We start from the raw sequence: 18,321 nt of genomic DNA, 5'->3' as shown, positions 1-18,321 counted from the left end.
CAGAGGAACATAACTGAATAATAAAATTCTTTTGCTTATTCGGCGGATAGTATTTCTCAATCTGAATCAAAATATTCTGTGCAGATTTCTTGATCGTTGAGTTGAATTCAATTTTCCCGCTATCGAGATAAAACAATAGCGTCGATATGCACAGTTCAAGATGGAGGGTGCGAGGAGCGCATCGTCAGATGGCATTGCTCGTTGCCAGATGACTTCACACGCCGTTAGATAGCGTCGTGCACGCCGGTCCCGCCTGAATTCTCAAACGTACTTTTCCTCATTCGCACTGGTGAGTTGTGTCGAGTCGTGTGCCTGGAGTCGGAGCAGGTGGATTACGTTCTTCGGGGAAAGCGACGTCTGTCCAACTGACGAACGTCAATCAGCGGGCAGCATAATAATCGGTCGCAGCCGGTAAGTGAAAACTCCACATTGCACTCACGTTGTGTCGCGCGCTTTCGAGTTTCCCCCGAAAAAAAGAGAGAGAGAGAGAGAGAAAGACAAACCACGGCGATGAAAATTGCGATCAAATTGCGCCTTTGAATTTTTTTCACGAACGCTGCGACAATGCCCGTCCATTCTTTTCCGAACAAGAAGGGAAAATATCTTTCGGGGCAATAACGCGCGCGACTTAGACTTTCTATTTGGACATTTTTACGAGCGAGCAAGAATGATAGAAGGACACACGGCTAACGGAGGAGAGAACGCGCAAAGGTCGCACGAATCGCGGCGTGCCACCTTCCCTCGCTCGCCTCCCGTCGTTTCCCGTGGAAGGGTAACAACGGTGTGTGCGGCACTCTGCGATCGCATCGCGTGCGCCTGTCCCTGCGATCCGGTCGCGGTGTCACTCCTCCGCGTGCGACACCGAAATCGGGCTCCGTCTTCTTCGCGCTCATCCCGGAGAAACCGGTACGATCCCGAACGAGGTTTGATCCACTTAGCGCGCCGCGTCGCTTCTCGCGCGACATCAAAACAAAGCAGTCTCCTCGCGTTTGATTCAAGGAACGAAAGTGTTACGACCTCGATGAGCGCGATCGTCCACGCGGTGGACACGGCAAAGTTTCTCGTCGCTCTTATATAAAGGTGAAGAGCACCTCGCAACGAAATGCGAATACTCGTAATTACACGCCGGTTTCAATTTCTCCTCATTTACCCTCGTGTTTATTTACTCGTCTTAATGACGCTTCACTGTCGTTCCATTCGTGTTTTGGTTTGCACGCGGGAAACGCGTGCGATTCGGAAAGTTGTAGAACAGTTCCCGGCGGAGAGTCGAAGGCACGCCATCGGCGTGTCGTCGTCGATTGACCGATGACAATAAGGGCCGTGACGTGATACGCAATTGTAAACAATGTAAATGGCCTCGTGCAAGCAGGTTGAATTTCTGACGTTGGCGTCAAGGACACCGCGAAAACAATCGTGCTCGCGTATGCCTCGAAATGTCACGGTAGCACTTTTACCGTACGAATCCGACACTAGACGTGATCATTTTTATGCGTGATTCTCCTTCGTTCAATCGGATGACGAAATTTTATCACCGGTCCCGCTATGCGATCAACTGACAAACATGTTTCGTTGTTTGGGACATTTCGTGCGCTTCCTGATATTATTTCCAATATTATTATTAGTGTTATTATTACCACGTAGCGTAATTCCTTCTTGAACGTTGAAAAGGTTAATGCCGCCGGCCGTGCAGATAACTTTTCATATCGTACGAACACCCACTCGTTGGCTCTGTGCGCGACTCGCGTTTGTATCCTTAAATGTAAAGTTGTTTGAAATTACGGCACATAATGTACGAGGAGTAACGGTATTGCGACCATTTATTAAACGATCGATTCAAAATCGTCGATCTACAGTTGATTGAATTCACATAAACAATCTATAATTGGCGACAAAACTCGAAGTAGAATTTTATTTATAATTTCATGTGTAATGCAAGAAATATTTTAAAATTCAAAACGCACACACGTATAAAATAAATATAGATTTTAATGATATGCATTTTATATGTTTGTCCCGATTCTTGAAATCTGAAATTCTTGAATTTTCTGTTACGTAAAATTATAAATGAATTTCGTCTCGACTTCTCTCGCAAATTATTCAAACTTTATGTTTGAAATATTCGCAATTTAAATTGAAAACTTGTGTATCAGATGCAACATATAACTGTTGTATGTTTTTCTGTTGTGTTTCTCTGACCTTTTAAATCATACGTTTTTTATCGTACAAAACACTGTGATTTAAATTGAGTGGATTTATTAATACGTATTTTAAATATAATGAATATATTGAAAGCCGGGATTTCTAATTTTTTTTTTTATATTTTCATAAAGCGTCATGTAGACGTTGTATGTAAATGAAAGGTATGAAATTGCGTCGGACGTCATAAATCTCTTCCCCTTCGTACAAATCGGACATCGTTCTGCAATAATAACGGAATTATTCGAATTACGGTATTTGCGTGTCTCGCGTTTTAATCGGCCGCTAATCACCGGCGTGCGAGTCGTCTTCTGTCAAAATGATTGATTAATCCGAAGCTGTTTTCAATCAGACTTTTAATTAGATATTAATCCGTCGCCTGGCGTGTGTGTGAAAATTGCACGACACTCTCGGTGCGTATTGCGTACAATCGCAAATCCGGCGATCGTTCCTTCGCGTGTCTGCATGCGCGCAACTGGTTGCCGGTCGATTCGCGGACTGACGAGAGCCGGTTTAAAGGCTCGGCGAATAGACTTTTAAAGAGTCACCCGGTGCACATCGCGCGGCGGAAGACACATTGAAAGAGAGAAAGAGAGAGAGAGAGAGGAGCAGCCGGTGCGTGCGATGCTCGGAGGTAGGCAGACGAGCAGGCTCAAACCTGCCATTCCGACAGGACTTGATGGCGTCATGTCACGGCAACACGCTTCGCCGCGAGTCATTCTGCGCCGTTTTCTCGTCATTACGTGTCTTATCACTTTTCCCAAATAATCAGAATACAAATGTCAAACGCGCGCGTGTAAGAATTCCAGTTTCGAGCCGAACTCGAGCTTACGTAAACGCGTTCGCGTTAAGTGATTTTAAAAATACAAAAGTGAAAGACAAGGTTTCCTTGAAAAGACGAAGCGATGAAACCGACCGATATCTCAGAAAAGGCTAAACGATGTGAGATAAGATAGATCTATAATGCAAAACAAATCTTGATTTAAATATTTGAAAAAAACTTTTCCATGAACAACGATCACATTTTCGTGACGTGTTATATAAATTGCGGAATCACAAGCGGTCTGCCGGATTTTTGTTTTTTTGCACACTCGACATCGGATAGAATAGATACTGATAGCCATCTCGGAACCGAACTTACGTAAAGAATCCGCAAATGCGCGCATCTCCTATAACGGATGGCACAGATATGAGTGCGCTCGAGCCACCGGGTATAACCGAAGGTAGCAATCTATTAAAAAAAAAAAAAAAGGAGACCGCGGAAACGCCGGTCGTCAGACGGAGGTAATTTGCTTTCTAGATGGCGAAATAATTTGCATTTTAAGCGTTATCGCGACGCAGGATACCGCGGAGACGGCTGGGCGGGTAGCGTCGTTTACCTTCGGCTTCCGGATGCGCTTTAATGACGCGCGTATCAGAACGCAGCAGAAGAGTTCGCCTAGTTGCGACACTGCGAGGGCAGCGGCAATGCCGCAAAGGAACGGTTGTCGACTGTTGTTTTCATTTCGCTTTGTCTCCGTATTCCGCTGCCTACACGAGCCACTGCGAAATGTCATTAGCCCTGAACGAGTGACACGGAACGTGACCGACACCACCGACTGCCGACTGGTTTTTAAACGCGACATAAAATCACTTGTATTGTATTTTTTGTTCGTGAAAAAAATATTTTTCGATTTATTTAAATTCAAGCATATTTTAATTAATGAGATGAGCGTTTTGCACTCCTTTTCGCAGTTAAATCTATCAATTTGTTCCAACGAAATATTTCGACATTTTACCTGCCGATGCGAACAAAAAACGCCTTCTTTTTGTGAGACGACTCGCACCTGTTGGATCTCGCAGAAAACCTGGTACCTGCTTTGTTCAAGATAGATGTGGGCACAATTCCTTCCTCACATTCGACGTAAAATTCTTTCGCGTTAATAATCCTCGATAATTATACTCGCAAAATTAATCGCGTTTTTATTCATTCTTGCGCATAATTTTATATAACGTCTTAAGAAAGTTTTCGCATTTGTATGTTAATTACTTGCATTAGCAGGCAATGCTGAAACGTTCGTCGTACCAACATATTTCACATGTCGTTGCACTCCAGCGACAGATAATAAATATTTCGAGCACCGAAGAGAGAAAAAGTCGACTTTCCGAACGTGTCGTAAATTGCATTGGTATCACAACCATGTGGTAAAACCATCATTAGAGTCGAGTACTCGGAGCGATTAGCACATAAACACACTTAAGTGCGCGATAGGTAGAGAGCGGTATCGCAAACAAGCCCTCAGATAATTCCTATCTCGGACATTGTCGCTGCGCGTAGCAATGCAGGCGATGACCCCGATGGGCTACCCGGTGCAGAGAGAGAAAGAGAAAGAAACATCGACCTTCTGTCTTTTGTGCAACGACACAATGGTGCACGAAAATGCGGGCGGAGAGAGGGCCGTCGACGTTCAAGAGCACGGTCGACTAAGCCAGCTGGTTTCTTAGAATGCCGGGAATATTTCATGGCCACAATGCGTATTCGTCACAAATTAACATGAAATTTACGTGTAAAAGCCGAACCAGTTTAGGACTTTGTATTGTGAGGAATGTTTTGAAAAAAATAACTTATCTATTTGTTCGAAAATGAATATTTGAGTAAAGTGTTTACATTTTTATCTTATGTTAATTAAGTAGTTTTGGAAATATATTGATAATACTTAAAAATAAACTGTTATTTTTTACGATGCGTTTTTAAGTCTTGATTTAGTTCGCGAATTCAGCCGCGGCAAGGTGCAACTTATTGATCGCCTGATATCGAACAGAATGTGATCGATAAGCCGATTAATGTGTTATTGGTCTGCCGAATGCATTATTTATGAGTCAAATTAGTCGGAAACGGCTGTGCTTGAATGCTGAACTGGGCGATGGCCGCTGTTTTTTATACTATTTACAAATCTATGGAAATTCAGCACGGGTGTGCCGCGTGATGAGTGACGCGGGTATTTTTACGAGGCAATCGTAAAAACGCCTATAAAATATCAACGTTTTACGACATGTCACGTCGAGATTGGCATCGTCGATGAATTTATTCCAGTTATTAACGCTTACTATTCTTCAACTCGTCTGGCATGTGCGAATCATTTACTGATCACATGTGAATATAAAAAAAAGAAATATGTTAAACGTAAAGAGACATAAACGACTCATCAATCTACATATATTCACGCATTCATAATACACATATCGAAAGAATTGTGCAATATTTTAATTGCATAGGTTACTATAAAAATGCGCGTTATTTGCAAGGTGTAAAGGTGCATTTACGAAACTAATAGAATAATAAATTGATTCTGATAGTAACGCGATTCGCCGCGTTGCAGTCGTATGCGATTATAATTGATGGAAAGAATAGGCGGTGCTGATATCAAGAATGAATTTCAAATGTGCGTTGTATTCCGGATGAGAGAGCGAGAGAGGAAATGAAAGAACACAGATGTAAGGAGCCGAGTAGGAAGTCGATGGTTGCATCGTGACTATCGACTTCTTTAGCCGTATTATTGAGACGGAACGAATCTGTGTCCACACGCGTCACGCACATGTGAGATGCGCGTATGCATATTTGCATGCCCGCGAAGCTTGTTCGCACGTACGTGAACTGCATTCCTCGATAATTTTATATGCTCCTGTCGCCGCGCTCGCTCCGATCCCGACGCATTGCGATTAAGCTTTTGATTTATCTAAAAAATCGGAACCTGTTATTTTTTTCTATTTCTATATTTATTATATTCCTATAAAAAAATCTTAATAACATTCAAGAAATATCAGCGAGTGAATGTAAAATATTTAAAATGGTGAAATGTTTGAAGAGCCTCTCAATATTTGTATTTTTGCACGGAAACATTTCTGAATAATATTTTCGCGCTCCTATGATTTTTATGATTGAATAAAGACGCGATTGAAGTTAGAAAACTGTCGTCGCGGAAATACGCTCAACTCTTCCCGATAACCTTCGTTCGTGCATTGTCGACGCGGAAATTATACGCCTTGAATCCATCAATTCTATTCCGCTGACTTCTCTCTGCCCACTACTTCCGTAATCATCATCGACGTCAGTTCGGTGATGCACAAGTTTCATCCGCGCTTCGAATTATTAAATTTTTCGATTAAGTCGCCGGGAATTTTCCGCGAACCGTCCATTAACCAGGTTCAACGAATGGAGATTCTCAGATATTCCGTGTCGGAGCCTAGTGTATTATTTCCCCGCGGCAATTTAGCGTATCTGAATTAAATAATTGTCTGTCATGTGTTCCTTCGTGCTGTCATCCGCGATCTTACATTGCATAACGTATAATATTGTTAATATCGCAATTATCACAGGTGTTATTTTACTGCGAGTAAATTTTTCGAGCAAACAACGCTGTAACTGAATAATTTGGTGTGTTGACTTTTCATTGTCGATGAAATAATTTTGTGCGTTACGATTCAAGTCGAATGTGACGTAAATTCGTCGACTAATTCAGCGTACGAACGGAAGAATTGCGAAAGTACGCGAATCTTGCAAACATCCGAATATTTTGCATTCCAGTTTTCTCGAAATACTCGAATTATATAATTTTACTCGAAGTCACAATCCGATCGTTGCATTTGTGTGATAATGTCGAAAATTTAAAGTAGCATAATTATTCGAGTATTTACGGTTTTGTTGCACGCTTGGCGCGTTCGCGACGATTACGCGGCTGGAGATCGCGATTTCACGCCTGTGCGCGCGATCCGCGCATTTTACGCGAGCATCATTACGAAAAATGAAAGTGCGAATCGAAGTGCAGAAAAGAGAGCGAGAGAGAGAGAGAAAGAGATGTCGCGAGGAAAAATGCGTTCACGCGTCACGTCGGTGCCGCGCGATGCATGTCGATAGCGCGCAATCTGCAGGACTTATCTCCTCCTCATGTTTCCTATTATTTTACAGAAGATATCGCGATTTCGTCCTACTCTCGTATGCATATCAAGTGGGCGTATGTGTCGCGCGTACGCGCGTTTTTCAGGGAAGAAGATCTTTGATGCAACATTCTCCCGAGGGCGTATCGCGACCGTATCACGTCGGCGTCGTAACAGTCACGTATTTCGATCGAATTACGCGCCGCAATTATTTCTCACGTATAATAGAGAACCGCGAGTCACCGGCGCGCATTCATTTTTATGATAACCGCCCGACCGGCCGTTATTATGTAAAGTGAACACATACATACACGCGTATATTAATCCCGTTAACCGCGCGATCGCGCGCTGCACAATGCGACGCGATCTCCCTGCAAAAATGTGCGATTTCGCAGAAACTCGTAGACGGCCAGAGATCGTGTTTCTCGCGCGGATCGATTTACACGCTGTTACACTTTGAAATAAAACTTGACTCGCGAAAGCAATTCCGCGGATATATCGCTCTGTGTTGTTTCACGGCGCTGGAAAATCGCGGTTCTCCGATCGCGAGCACGTATCGCGATGATACCCTGAATTGTTTTTCTTCCATCGCTCGATACGTATGTCGGACATGCGAGCAAATCGAGAGATACTTTCCCTACTTTCGCGCACGGCTACCGTCCGAGACGACTTCTAGTAGCGATTGAGCATTGTCCCGCGCTGACGGCCACCGCCGGTCGGCGAAACCGGAACTCGAGAAAGTTCCAAAAAGATCGACGAGACAGGTCGTGAAAATCACCGTGGATCTTAGAGCCGTGAGAAATCGTGTCTACGAAAGCCGACACTGTAGCGTCGATGTCAGCCGCTCGATGAGAAAGCAGGAACCAAAACAAAAATTGTGCAATCAGCCGTGCGATCAGCTTTTTCGGCGTTCGATTGTATAATGAACGAGGCGAGACGCGGGCGGCGCGCGCGTGCGAAAAAAAAAACCGGTTTCCCGCTGAATCACACCTGAAACCTGTCCCGCGTTTAATACTCTCGCCGATTCGACGCACTCGGTCGTGAACGCCATAGCGCTTAACGCAGTGTTTTGTTTGGAATTATCGCCGTTTCGTCGCGCCGCGATCGACGCACGGAAATCCCGCACGTTCTTTCTGCCGATTCGTTCGGCGAATTCACCGAGCCGGTTTCGGCGCGCTGATAAAATCACACGCGCGTTTTTGCGACGGCGGATTCGACGCAGTAGCATTTTTAATCGATGGCCAAATTGCATTCGAGCGAGGATCTCCTCCGATCGCGTTTCACCGCTAAAAATAAAACAAGACGCTCTCTCACAGTTGAGTGGTTTGAATATTCGCGGATTATTATTAGCGAAAATGAAGGAAAGGAAAGGAATCTTGAGTGATTCTCACCGCGATATTTTAAGATTGTTTTCAGGCTTATAACATTTACGCTGTATTTTTGAAATTTATGCTAATTATCAGGCCACAGATGTGGAACTAAAAATTGCCAAAGAATATTTACAGCGCGACGACTCACTGCTCGCTTCGCAAATCTCATTAATATTTCTTTGTGCGCGTTAATTTGCGGTTGTGGATTTTCCGGTGTAAGACGCTGCGAAGGAAGAGAAAAGAGAGACAGAAAAGGTAGAAAAATATTATTTATGATCTCGCGTTTACGCGGTCATGCACCTTTTGCGTCGCGCCTGCGGCGTGGCTCTCGTGATTTCGCAATTCGACATTATTTTCTCACAAACGGTAGTTGAATACGCGCTCGTTGATAGCGACATAAAGGAGAGACGCCAACACGATGCGTGGTGCGTTCGCCTGCACGTATGCACGGGGTCACTGCGTACACGTTTTACGCGGTGGTAAATGCGCAGAAGTGCATTCGGCACTCGCAGTCTTGCTTCCAAGCGCCTCTGCCTTTGCAAGATTTTTTCGGAGAGAATTTTTTTCGCGGATTTTCACGCGATTTCGACCTCCGCAGATTTCGCTTGGAAGGGAAAAAGAATGAGCTTATCGATCGCCGCGAGAAGAATCTTCGCGCGCGCGCGATCAAACGACGAAGTCGCAGTCTCATTCGCGGCAATCGAAAACAAGGCGATTTCAAATATAGATTTCGCCGCTATTACCAGTCACGGCGAAAACGACGGCTATGTTTATTCGCGACAATTGGCGCGGGGTTCATTCTCCCGTATCTATAGCGCGCGCCGGTGAATTGAATTCACCGAGATTACTGTTAAAGGTTTCAGTCCGTGCTCGGCCTCGCGCAACACTCCGGGCTATGAATAGAAAATGGAGTATAACTATCGTCGGCTGATTGTTCCGAGACGATCTCCACCGCGGCGCCGGTTATCCTGTTATCTATTTAGCGCGAAGGGACGGAGATGGATCTTTGGGTCATATAAGAATGCGCGGTCTCTCCGCTCGCGTCCTCCTCCTCCTCCTCCCCCTCCTCCTCCTCCTCTCGGCAGCAACCTGCTGCAGCCGGCGATGGAGGACAGACAAGCCTCGGCGGTCTCGGCCGTGGCTGGTACCGCCATCCTCTCCTATCCCTTCTCATTCTATCGGATCATCTACCATCAACGATCGCGCTCGCTACTCCATTCTACGAAGACCCGGCGCGACAGCTCTCGGCCGACCAGTCCCTCTCTCTCTCTCTCTCTCATTTCCAAGTATTTCAACGTTCCTACATTTTTCCACCGCTTTATTGCGCTACGCTCTCTCTCTCTCTTTCTTTCTCTCTTTCTCTCTCTCTCTCTCTCTCTCTCTCTCTCTCTCTCTCTCTCTCTCTCTCTCTCTCTCTCTACGTTTTTTATGATCTCGCAACCACGGTTTTTCTCCGTTTTATTAGAGTGAAAAATGTCGTTATGTGGGGCGTTTTTTGTAAATAATCGCTTAATTTGATTTTTGTTTTGATCTTCCTCTCTCTTTTTCTTATATACGAGTGGATAACGAACCGCCGCGCTGAATAGGTGAGTGATGAGGTCGAGACCACGATCCCCGACCGTGGCTGGTACTGCCACCCGTATCAGCCGCCCGCCCGGTCGTCGTTTCACCGAATAATCTACCTAGCGATTTGACTCCCACGACCGCCGCTCGGAGAGGAGATCGGCCGCGCGCGCTCCTCCGCGCGTCCGGTTCTTCTCGCCGCGCTCCACTCCGCGCCGCGTCCGCACAGCAGCGCGCAACGTGCTCCAGTCCGCTGCGAACCGTCGGACGGATCGCATTGGTTTCTCTCCTGCCTCGAGAAGCAGTTCCCAAAAGTATTTTCCGCTCGACTCCGCCTCGCGAAACGCGCAAAGTTTGGGAATGTGTTCCGCGCGGTCTTGCTGAATACCCGTGAAACGTAATTTACGCGAGCAAGAAAAATAGGTGAGTGACTATGCAAACTTGTTATTTATTTGATAGAAAGATTTAGAATCGGGTGGAATCTTAGATTGTAGAGCCTACAGCGATTGATTTCCAATTATTTGTGCAACCTGACAATATTGCATATTGTTTTTAACGAAAGCTACGCTTGCATATACAATACTCATACATAAATTTTTAAAATTATTATTTTCTATTCATTTGAATTCGGGGAAAAACAGAAGATTGTCAGTTGTCTTTTGTTCAATTGTCTTTTACAGTTGTCGACTGCTCAGATCATTATTTCCACAATTAACATTAAAATTAGAAGTAAAATGCTGTCGTCGACGCTCACGTTATCGACATCCGGCTTGCTCGGGCAACGATGCGAGATAGTCGGACGCGCGTCATTCGCACGTGCGAAATCTTCTTGATTAGGTTTAATTACAGACACATCGTTCCCATCGCGCGCGCGAATTCGAAAGTCATCGCACGGATGCGGGTGTGCGTGATGCGATCCCTTCGTCCGCAACGCCGAGCAACTAATAACAGCGAGGAGCCAATCTCGCGCGATAGGCTCCAACAATTAGCGGCTAATTGTTGGCTCACTCTTACGGAATCGCACGGGAAAACCTCGGCTGGACTTGGCCGCGCGGACAAAATGGGTTACTCCGTTCGCCGAGTGAAAACGCGCGAGCGCGATCGGCTGCTCGGATGCGAATAGAATGATCACTTTCTTATGTCGCGAGATCGCGCGCGAGCCAGCGAGCGAGAGATCCGAGCGCGGAATGAAATCATAGCGCGAGCGTTAGTTTTACTTTGAGGTGGGGCCATTCAGTGAAATCCGTAAATTACAGGCGGGCGCTCCACTTTTCCTTAAGCGATCCGCGTTTCGTTGATTACTTTCTTACGTCGAATAACACGGTCGAAGGCCTTCGCCTCGGCAGGGATCGATTTGCGACTCGCCGCGAGTTTCTTCGCCGCGCCATTAAAGGTTTTATTCACCTCGCTCGCTCCCGGAATTCTTCGCCGAGATGGGCATTAAAACGCGGACTCCTCCTGCTTGTAGAAACTATCGCTCAGCAAAGAATTCGAGTCTCTAGCGGTCGAACAATGACAGTTTATATAATAAGCCATGGAGAAATCAGAAATTTTTCTTCACAAGCATATACGGTAAATTATAATAAAGTGTGAGATATTTATGTTTATGATATTTTTTATTGAAGAATTTATGTGTTCATTTATAACGTAGTAAAGTTAAAACGTTAGTGACAGATGAAATTAGGTCTATTAAACACACGAGCGACAGGTTATAATTTATCACCCTCTGAAATTTTTTATGTTTCATTCGGATGTACTTTTATAACTTTAGATTAATATATATTTTAATTTTTTAGATATATATAAAATTGTATAATTAGACAGTTAAATTCACCGCGATGACAGATTAATGCTCGCCCACGGAGCGACTTTGACACTCGCGTGTTTTATGTTTTCTACCCGCGGGCCGTCCGCGTCATTAATTTCATTCACTTTAAGTGGACCGATTTGTGCGGCGATAAATTTATCATAATTGCGCGCCGCCCAACGCTGATAACGGCGTTGTGTTGTGGGTAGTAAATCCCGCGGCAATTAGCCGGTCGCGACGTCAAACAGTACACATCGCCGGATAAAAGATAATGACGCGGTTCTCACCCCGTTTCCTCGCGAGCGCAATTAGACGCAGCTACTGGGAGAGTCGCGGGCATCTCGGAAGTAACAGTATCGGTTTTTACAAGGCTGTCTCGTCCGCCGGCTGCCCCCCGAGGGCACCAAAGGCCTCGCTATAGCGTGTCTCAAAAGTGGCCGATCGAGTCGGCTTGATTAACGTTGAAGCACACCGAGCTGCGTCGAAACGCATCGCGGCACTCACGCACGCACGAAGAGGAATCTTATCGCCGAGATGGAAATAATGATAATAACACACCTCTGCGAAGGCGGTTGAGAGCGATCTTTAAATTCCTCGCTGCCGAACGAACTTTATCCCACCGTTCGAAAATTCGTCATTCGCCGCGCACATTTCTGCATCGCGGGAATTGCATTGTGCGCGTAAATCGCAGCGACGCATTATTTAGCGTGCGTTTGCATGGAAATGACGATGCGATTCTCGAGCGAGTTTTTTTTTCCTATATCGAGATCGCGTAAGAACGCGGTGTTGCGTATGAAACTAGCTTGGAATCGAGAGCGTCTCGATGTAATCTTGTTGAACTTTATTTCGACTTTTTCGAACTTTTCGAAGCGGCAAACGCCGTCGCGACGCGACAAAAATTCCGTTTCCGAGCGCAGGTTATCGACTCGTCGCTATTTCTATGATAAGTAGATTCAAAAAATATATTATTAAGCGCCACCAGGCACCATTAGTGCCTCGAGGGGTTATCGGCAGCCGAGAGACCCTGACACGAGAACTCATGTCGATCGATAATCAATGCAAGTCTTCGGAAAATCACGTCGAGACTGATAGAGCGACGGGTACCGTGACTTTTTTTTCTTTAAACTCATGCCTTATCTTATCGTTTCTACGAGATAACGAAGAATGAGGAAATGTACGTATCGAACGGAGGAATTTTGAAATTTACTCGACTGTACGCTCTTTAAAATATGCTCGAAGCGTGCTTTCGAATTCGAATGTATCTCTACTAGCGCTTATTTGTAAATACAGACGACACTCTCAAGATAGACAATGACTGACTTTAAAGTAGATAACTCTGTGATATCCACGCAAGACGTCTATCTGAAATTTTCCCTCCTGCACGATTTTATCTGACAATGAGTGTACGAGATGCGCTAAGAATAATTAAGGAACACGATGAGGTTCGGACATGGAGATTCGATCGGTCAAGTAATCTCGCCTTAACCTACTATCGCGATAGGTCGAATTCCAGTCTGCAATTTACGATCTTCACTCTCTAACGCGTAATCTGAGTTTAACGCCCCGAATATATCTGAGGCACGATACCATTTATATCTTTCCCGATGCAAGACGGTGGAAAAATCATCAGTTGTATTCCGCGTATTTATACGAGAAACATTTGTTACATAACTTTTGCGTAATGTGACACACGTCGGTTATCTTACAATTGTAAATCTCGCGATTGAATTTACATCGCGTTTAAATTAAAATGTAAAACGCGTTCCGTGCGAAGCGACTTCGCGAAATCGCATTCATTAATTAACACGTACAGCACTGCATAGCGCATCATCACGTGATGAGAACCAGGATTTGCATTAGAACGGCACACAAGTGCAAAAACGTGTACGTGTGCGGCGACGTTTCCTTCTAGAGGAGAATAATTCTCGCACAAATTTTACTTCCACCGCTATCAACGACGATAGAATCGATCTATGCATACTTTTCTGTCGTTCGTTTGACGCGCTTGATAATTATCCGGAAACCGAGAATTTGCCGCGCATCCTGCGCACGTAATGTGTACAATAGCACATTTTACGTTTCGTATGGGAATATTAGACGCTTAGTTTCCTTTCGCTTGTTACCTGGGCATTGTACTCACAATATATGTATCATTTTACATCATTCTTCATTCTATTTTCTTAATAATAATAAAAGAAAACAAAATGAACCGACTCATCGGCGCAGCAGCTGAGCAAGTTGATCTGTAAAGTGCAAAGTACATTCAAATTATAGCAGCGTTTAAAATCATTATTGCGCACATTTTTACTTTTTATTTAATATGCACTTTTCTATGCAAATATCTAATAGAAGGATTATATAATTATTGGAAAAAAACTATAATTTTTAAAATGATAACAAGTATGTTAAAAATCTAATAACTACGAATATTAAAAATCGCTTCCTTCTCCTCTCAGTCTTTCTTGCAATTCTTCAAGACATTCACACGCATTCATTCGCGATGCGATTACTTTGTCACATTAGGACGAAAGTAATGAGCTATTAATGATGATGCGATTGCTTTAGAACACCCTGTATATTGCTGGCGCAAGCATTGAGAAATAAGGCGCGGTTATAGGCAGATGTAGAGCGAAGAGAACAAGAGAATGTTGTTGCGTGTCAAAACGCTGAGAATTTTAACGAACATGTATCGAAGAGCGTTAATAAGGAAGGGAAATAGGTCGAGCACGGCTTTGTCGGCGAGTCTCAAGCATTAGCTGTAGTAATCTAAAATTTAAACAACGTGGGAATGTTGCAACGATTTTCTTCGTCAAAGTCGAAGAATGAAAAATTGATAGGAACAACGCGGAGCGCATGTCTTCGGCTCGTTTCACGCGAGAATTCCGCGCGGCGGAAGGTTAAAGCTGTCGCGATGGCTGATCATGTCGGTCGTGACCCACAAGATTCTTTTTCAAATCGCGCAGCGCCGAAGGCGTTCACAGGAACTCGGGGAGAAAGTGCGAACCGGGTATTTTCTAATTGACCGCATCCGCTGGAAAAATGGTCTACCTCGCAGCTAAAACGGCGCAGTCACTCAGCGGCGATCCTCGATTAACGATTCACTAAGAAACCCGCGCGAATTTAACGCGTTTTTCCACGTCATCCTTTCTATGCAAATCGAATTTTCACTCGCGCGCTCGCTATCGGGCGGATCTTTTTGCGCTCGCCGCTCGCCGCTGATCGCGCTTCGCGCCCGAGATATGCTTTTATTTTTCGAATGAAAGTCCTCCGTGGAAGAATGTCTCTAATTATAAACTCACGCGACTCTCTCTCGGCGCTCGCGTTTATCCTTTTGAGAAATTCATTTTCTGTATGTGGCATACGCTCTAATGATTATCCTTTAAAGCAGTTTTCTAAAATGCGCTCAAGACGCATCCAGTCTTGTAAGCAGTAAATTTTATTACGCGCCAATCTATATTAAATTAATTTGCTAAGTTCAATTCAATTGCGAGTTATTGCAGGGAAAAAAAATTGAAGAACGCGTGATTAAATCTACGCTGAAACAAAATCGATTGCGCAGAGCGAAGAGAGAACGCGGCTTTTGATGCGCTCGGTACAGCGCTTCAGATGGGCGCACCATCAATCCGTCAGCCGACCGGATCCATCGTAGGCGAGGCAGAGATTGAATTAACAGCGATACTAATTGGCCACCGGCACCGCGAGTGGTGGTCAGCTGCGGCAAGCGGCAGCGAAACGCGATTGTCTCGTTGACGGTGGGGGAGTTTCACCTTGAACGTTATGCAACTCGCCGCTTCGACAGTGTGCATAGCGTTTATACGCGCCGGGGTTAGATACATGATCCTGTATGCACGCCTGTTGTGCTTAATGGCCATTTAATGGTGCCAGTGTCGTCGGGCAATTACATATTCCACGAAAGTGTTTCTCACCGACGCGATGCGCGGGCGTTGTTTCTTCGCACGCGGAACTCGCGATGACGCGCGGACATAACGGTCTCGCGATAGCGCAATTAGATGAGCGGCAGTTGCGTTAACTTTTCAAATCGAAGGGAAAAATCGGCTTCAATCGAGGCGGTCCGGCCGTTAGATAAATAGATAAATGTTTGACGAACATATGTTTGACATTATTGCAATGCTGGAGAATCTTTCTTATTTTATGTTTCGCAGCGTGATTTCAGTTTTTTTTTTAAGTACAATACAATAGTGACATTAATGAGATTGATAATAAAATATAAGAAGTGGCAATCAAGGTGAGAAAAGAGAAGAGTCGGCTTTCAAGTGATTCGATCGAGTCGTTAGATAAATGGCAAACATATGTTCAATTTTGTTGCTAGTTAAAAAATCTGATTTCATCGCCGCGGAACTTTTTTTTTAAGTACTACAATAGCAACATGTTGAATAGTAATGGCAATCGAATAAAATCGTGACGACGAGGGCGTGTAAAAATTCGGTTGAGCGAAAGCTTTCATTGACGAAATCGGCGGCGAAAGTTGTTGACATTTGGCGCGGGGGGAGAACGAGAAACGACGTATGATTATTCATTATTCATGACGCGATTGTTCATGGTAACTGTACATTTTAATGATTTGAGGCCGGTTTAAATAATGTCAAAGCTGCATCGGCGGAAACTGCGCGACGCGGCACAGATCTCTTCGCTGCATCGCACCCTAATTGCGGGTGACGCGCGATCATTGAAGTTGAGATTATTAAGAATTTGCCATGATTGAGATTTAATTTATCATATTAATTAAGTGGCATTTTTCTCACTCAAACCGGACGGATAATGTTTCCTTAATTATCTACATTGAGTACCAATGGGCTGGAATTGTTCTGGGTAATTTAATACTGTTGCACTCCAGGAAGCACGTGTAACCTTAGGTTTATCTGACGAATCGAGGATAATAGGTCGATTAAGGAAATGAACTTTAATAATAGTTCCAACGTTTAAATCGCAGCAAGCGGTTCTCAACTTTTTTCCTGTTTTTCTTTTTTTCTCTTCTGTCTGTTATTTCTCAGCGTTATTCAAGGAAAATAATTCTTTTCTTCACGTACATGAATTTTTCACATGCAACCATCTGCTTAATCTTGCACTCGCGGTTAATTATTCGTCAGAAAAGGAGCGAAGTCCAATATCATAAATTTAATTATTTTGCGCGACGTTTTTATGTTCCGGTGATTTAATCGCGGCGGCATTCAATTCCCGCGTCGTCGTTTATCATTCAGCTATTTTTCACGCTTTAATAGCCGAAGCATCATTAACGTATACATCGCTATCCTTGAATTTAGCGCATCTCGCAACGCCACATGCAGCTTCGTTCGTACGCATCTACGCGTTTAGCGTCGCGCCTGGTTCATTAGCATACGTTTTTACGGCGCATCTTTCTGATCGAATGCTGAATAGCATTGTCTCGAGTGATTATTATTCATTATGATGTATAACACCTCGCGGAACATACCGCGCATATGCGATTCTATTTTAATAATCACTTATTGGAAATGCTTGTTGGAAATTCCGTTCTCAGTCTCGCCGTATCTCGTTCAATTTTAAAGGCATTGTTGACAATGATTGGACAGTGAAATGTATGTAAAAGTTTACCGCGTCTTATACTGCAAACCAACGATGACTTATTAATCCGAGTATTCTGAATGAGTGATATATACGATTCATTAAAAAATCATACGCGATCCCACCGCTGTGACTCATTTTGCGGCGTACAAGATGCGAAATGGAACGAACAACCACGCGCCTTTTTATCGATTGATATTTAACGATCTGCGCGAAATATGCGGCAAGTTGAATTCTTCATTTTCAAATTGCAAACTTTTCATCATCGCGTTGCGGCGCGTTGAAGAAAAATAAGACGTGCAATACGCTGAACAATAATTTCGTGTATGTTTGAACAATAATTAGGGTTGCGCTGTCGTAACGACAGTTGCTCAACGGCTCGTGTGGAAACGTTTCCCGCGAGCGCGGGGCCTTTTGTGCGGCCACGATTTTTCTTTGTGTTTCCGGAGAGTGGCGTCGAATAGAGGATCCTTTCATTTGTACATCAAGACACGATCACTTCGTGTTCACGTTCTCGGCGCGAGGAATTTCGACGCTCGATGCGCCCGTGTGAATGTCATCCGTTACGTACATACGTGAAAGGACCGCTATTCTATTTCGCCTTGTTACACGCGTCACGCTTGTGAGAGGTACACGCCTGACACGTGGTGATCGTAATACCTCTCATCGGCCCATCACGGGGATTAACCTGTCGTGTGCCATTGTGTTACTTCCGGGTTAACGGGGACCACATCGCGATCCACGAATGCGATGCAAATGGAATTTTCCGCCGATGAAAAGTTCGTATCGGGGCGATCGGGAAAGGAAGGAAAAATCGCTCGCTTGTGCGCTTGTATGAGTCCGCGACGTCGCGATCGTTGCTATTAATAGCGAATTACGCGTCGAGGAAACGTCGTGTTCTCGATTATT

The 18,321-nt window shown here is 44.5% G+C and overlaps 1 protein-coding gene across 2 annotated transcripts in view; it reads left to right on the top strand.

The window, feature by feature from the left end:
• The first annotated feature begins 251 nt into the window (after positions 1-251).
• The window catches only part of LOC105671224 (PTB domain-containing engulfment adapter protein 1), a 28,160-nt gene continuing 10,090 nt past the window's right edge, over positions 252-18,321 (top strand). The window contains exon 1 of one of the 2 annotated variants that reach the window (XM_067356825.1): positions 252-411. The gene's annotated coding sequence lies outside the window, so the exon portion shown is untranslated. Of the gene's footprint in view, positions 412-10,270; positions 10,467-18,321 lie in introns of those variants that run through there. The other variant, XM_067356827.1, reaches the window with a different exon arrangement.

Source organism: Linepithema humile, chromosome 6, assembly GCF_040581485.1.
Source record: "Linepithema humile isolate Giens D197 chromosome 6, Lhum_UNIL_v1.0, whole genome shotgun sequence".
Classification (NCBI taxonomy): domain Eukaryota; kingdom Metazoa; phylum Arthropoda; class Insecta; order Hymenoptera; family Formicidae; genus Linepithema; species Linepithema humile.
Note: the sequence above shows the minus strand (reverse complement) of the source record. Positions and strands in the feature narration are given on the sequence as shown.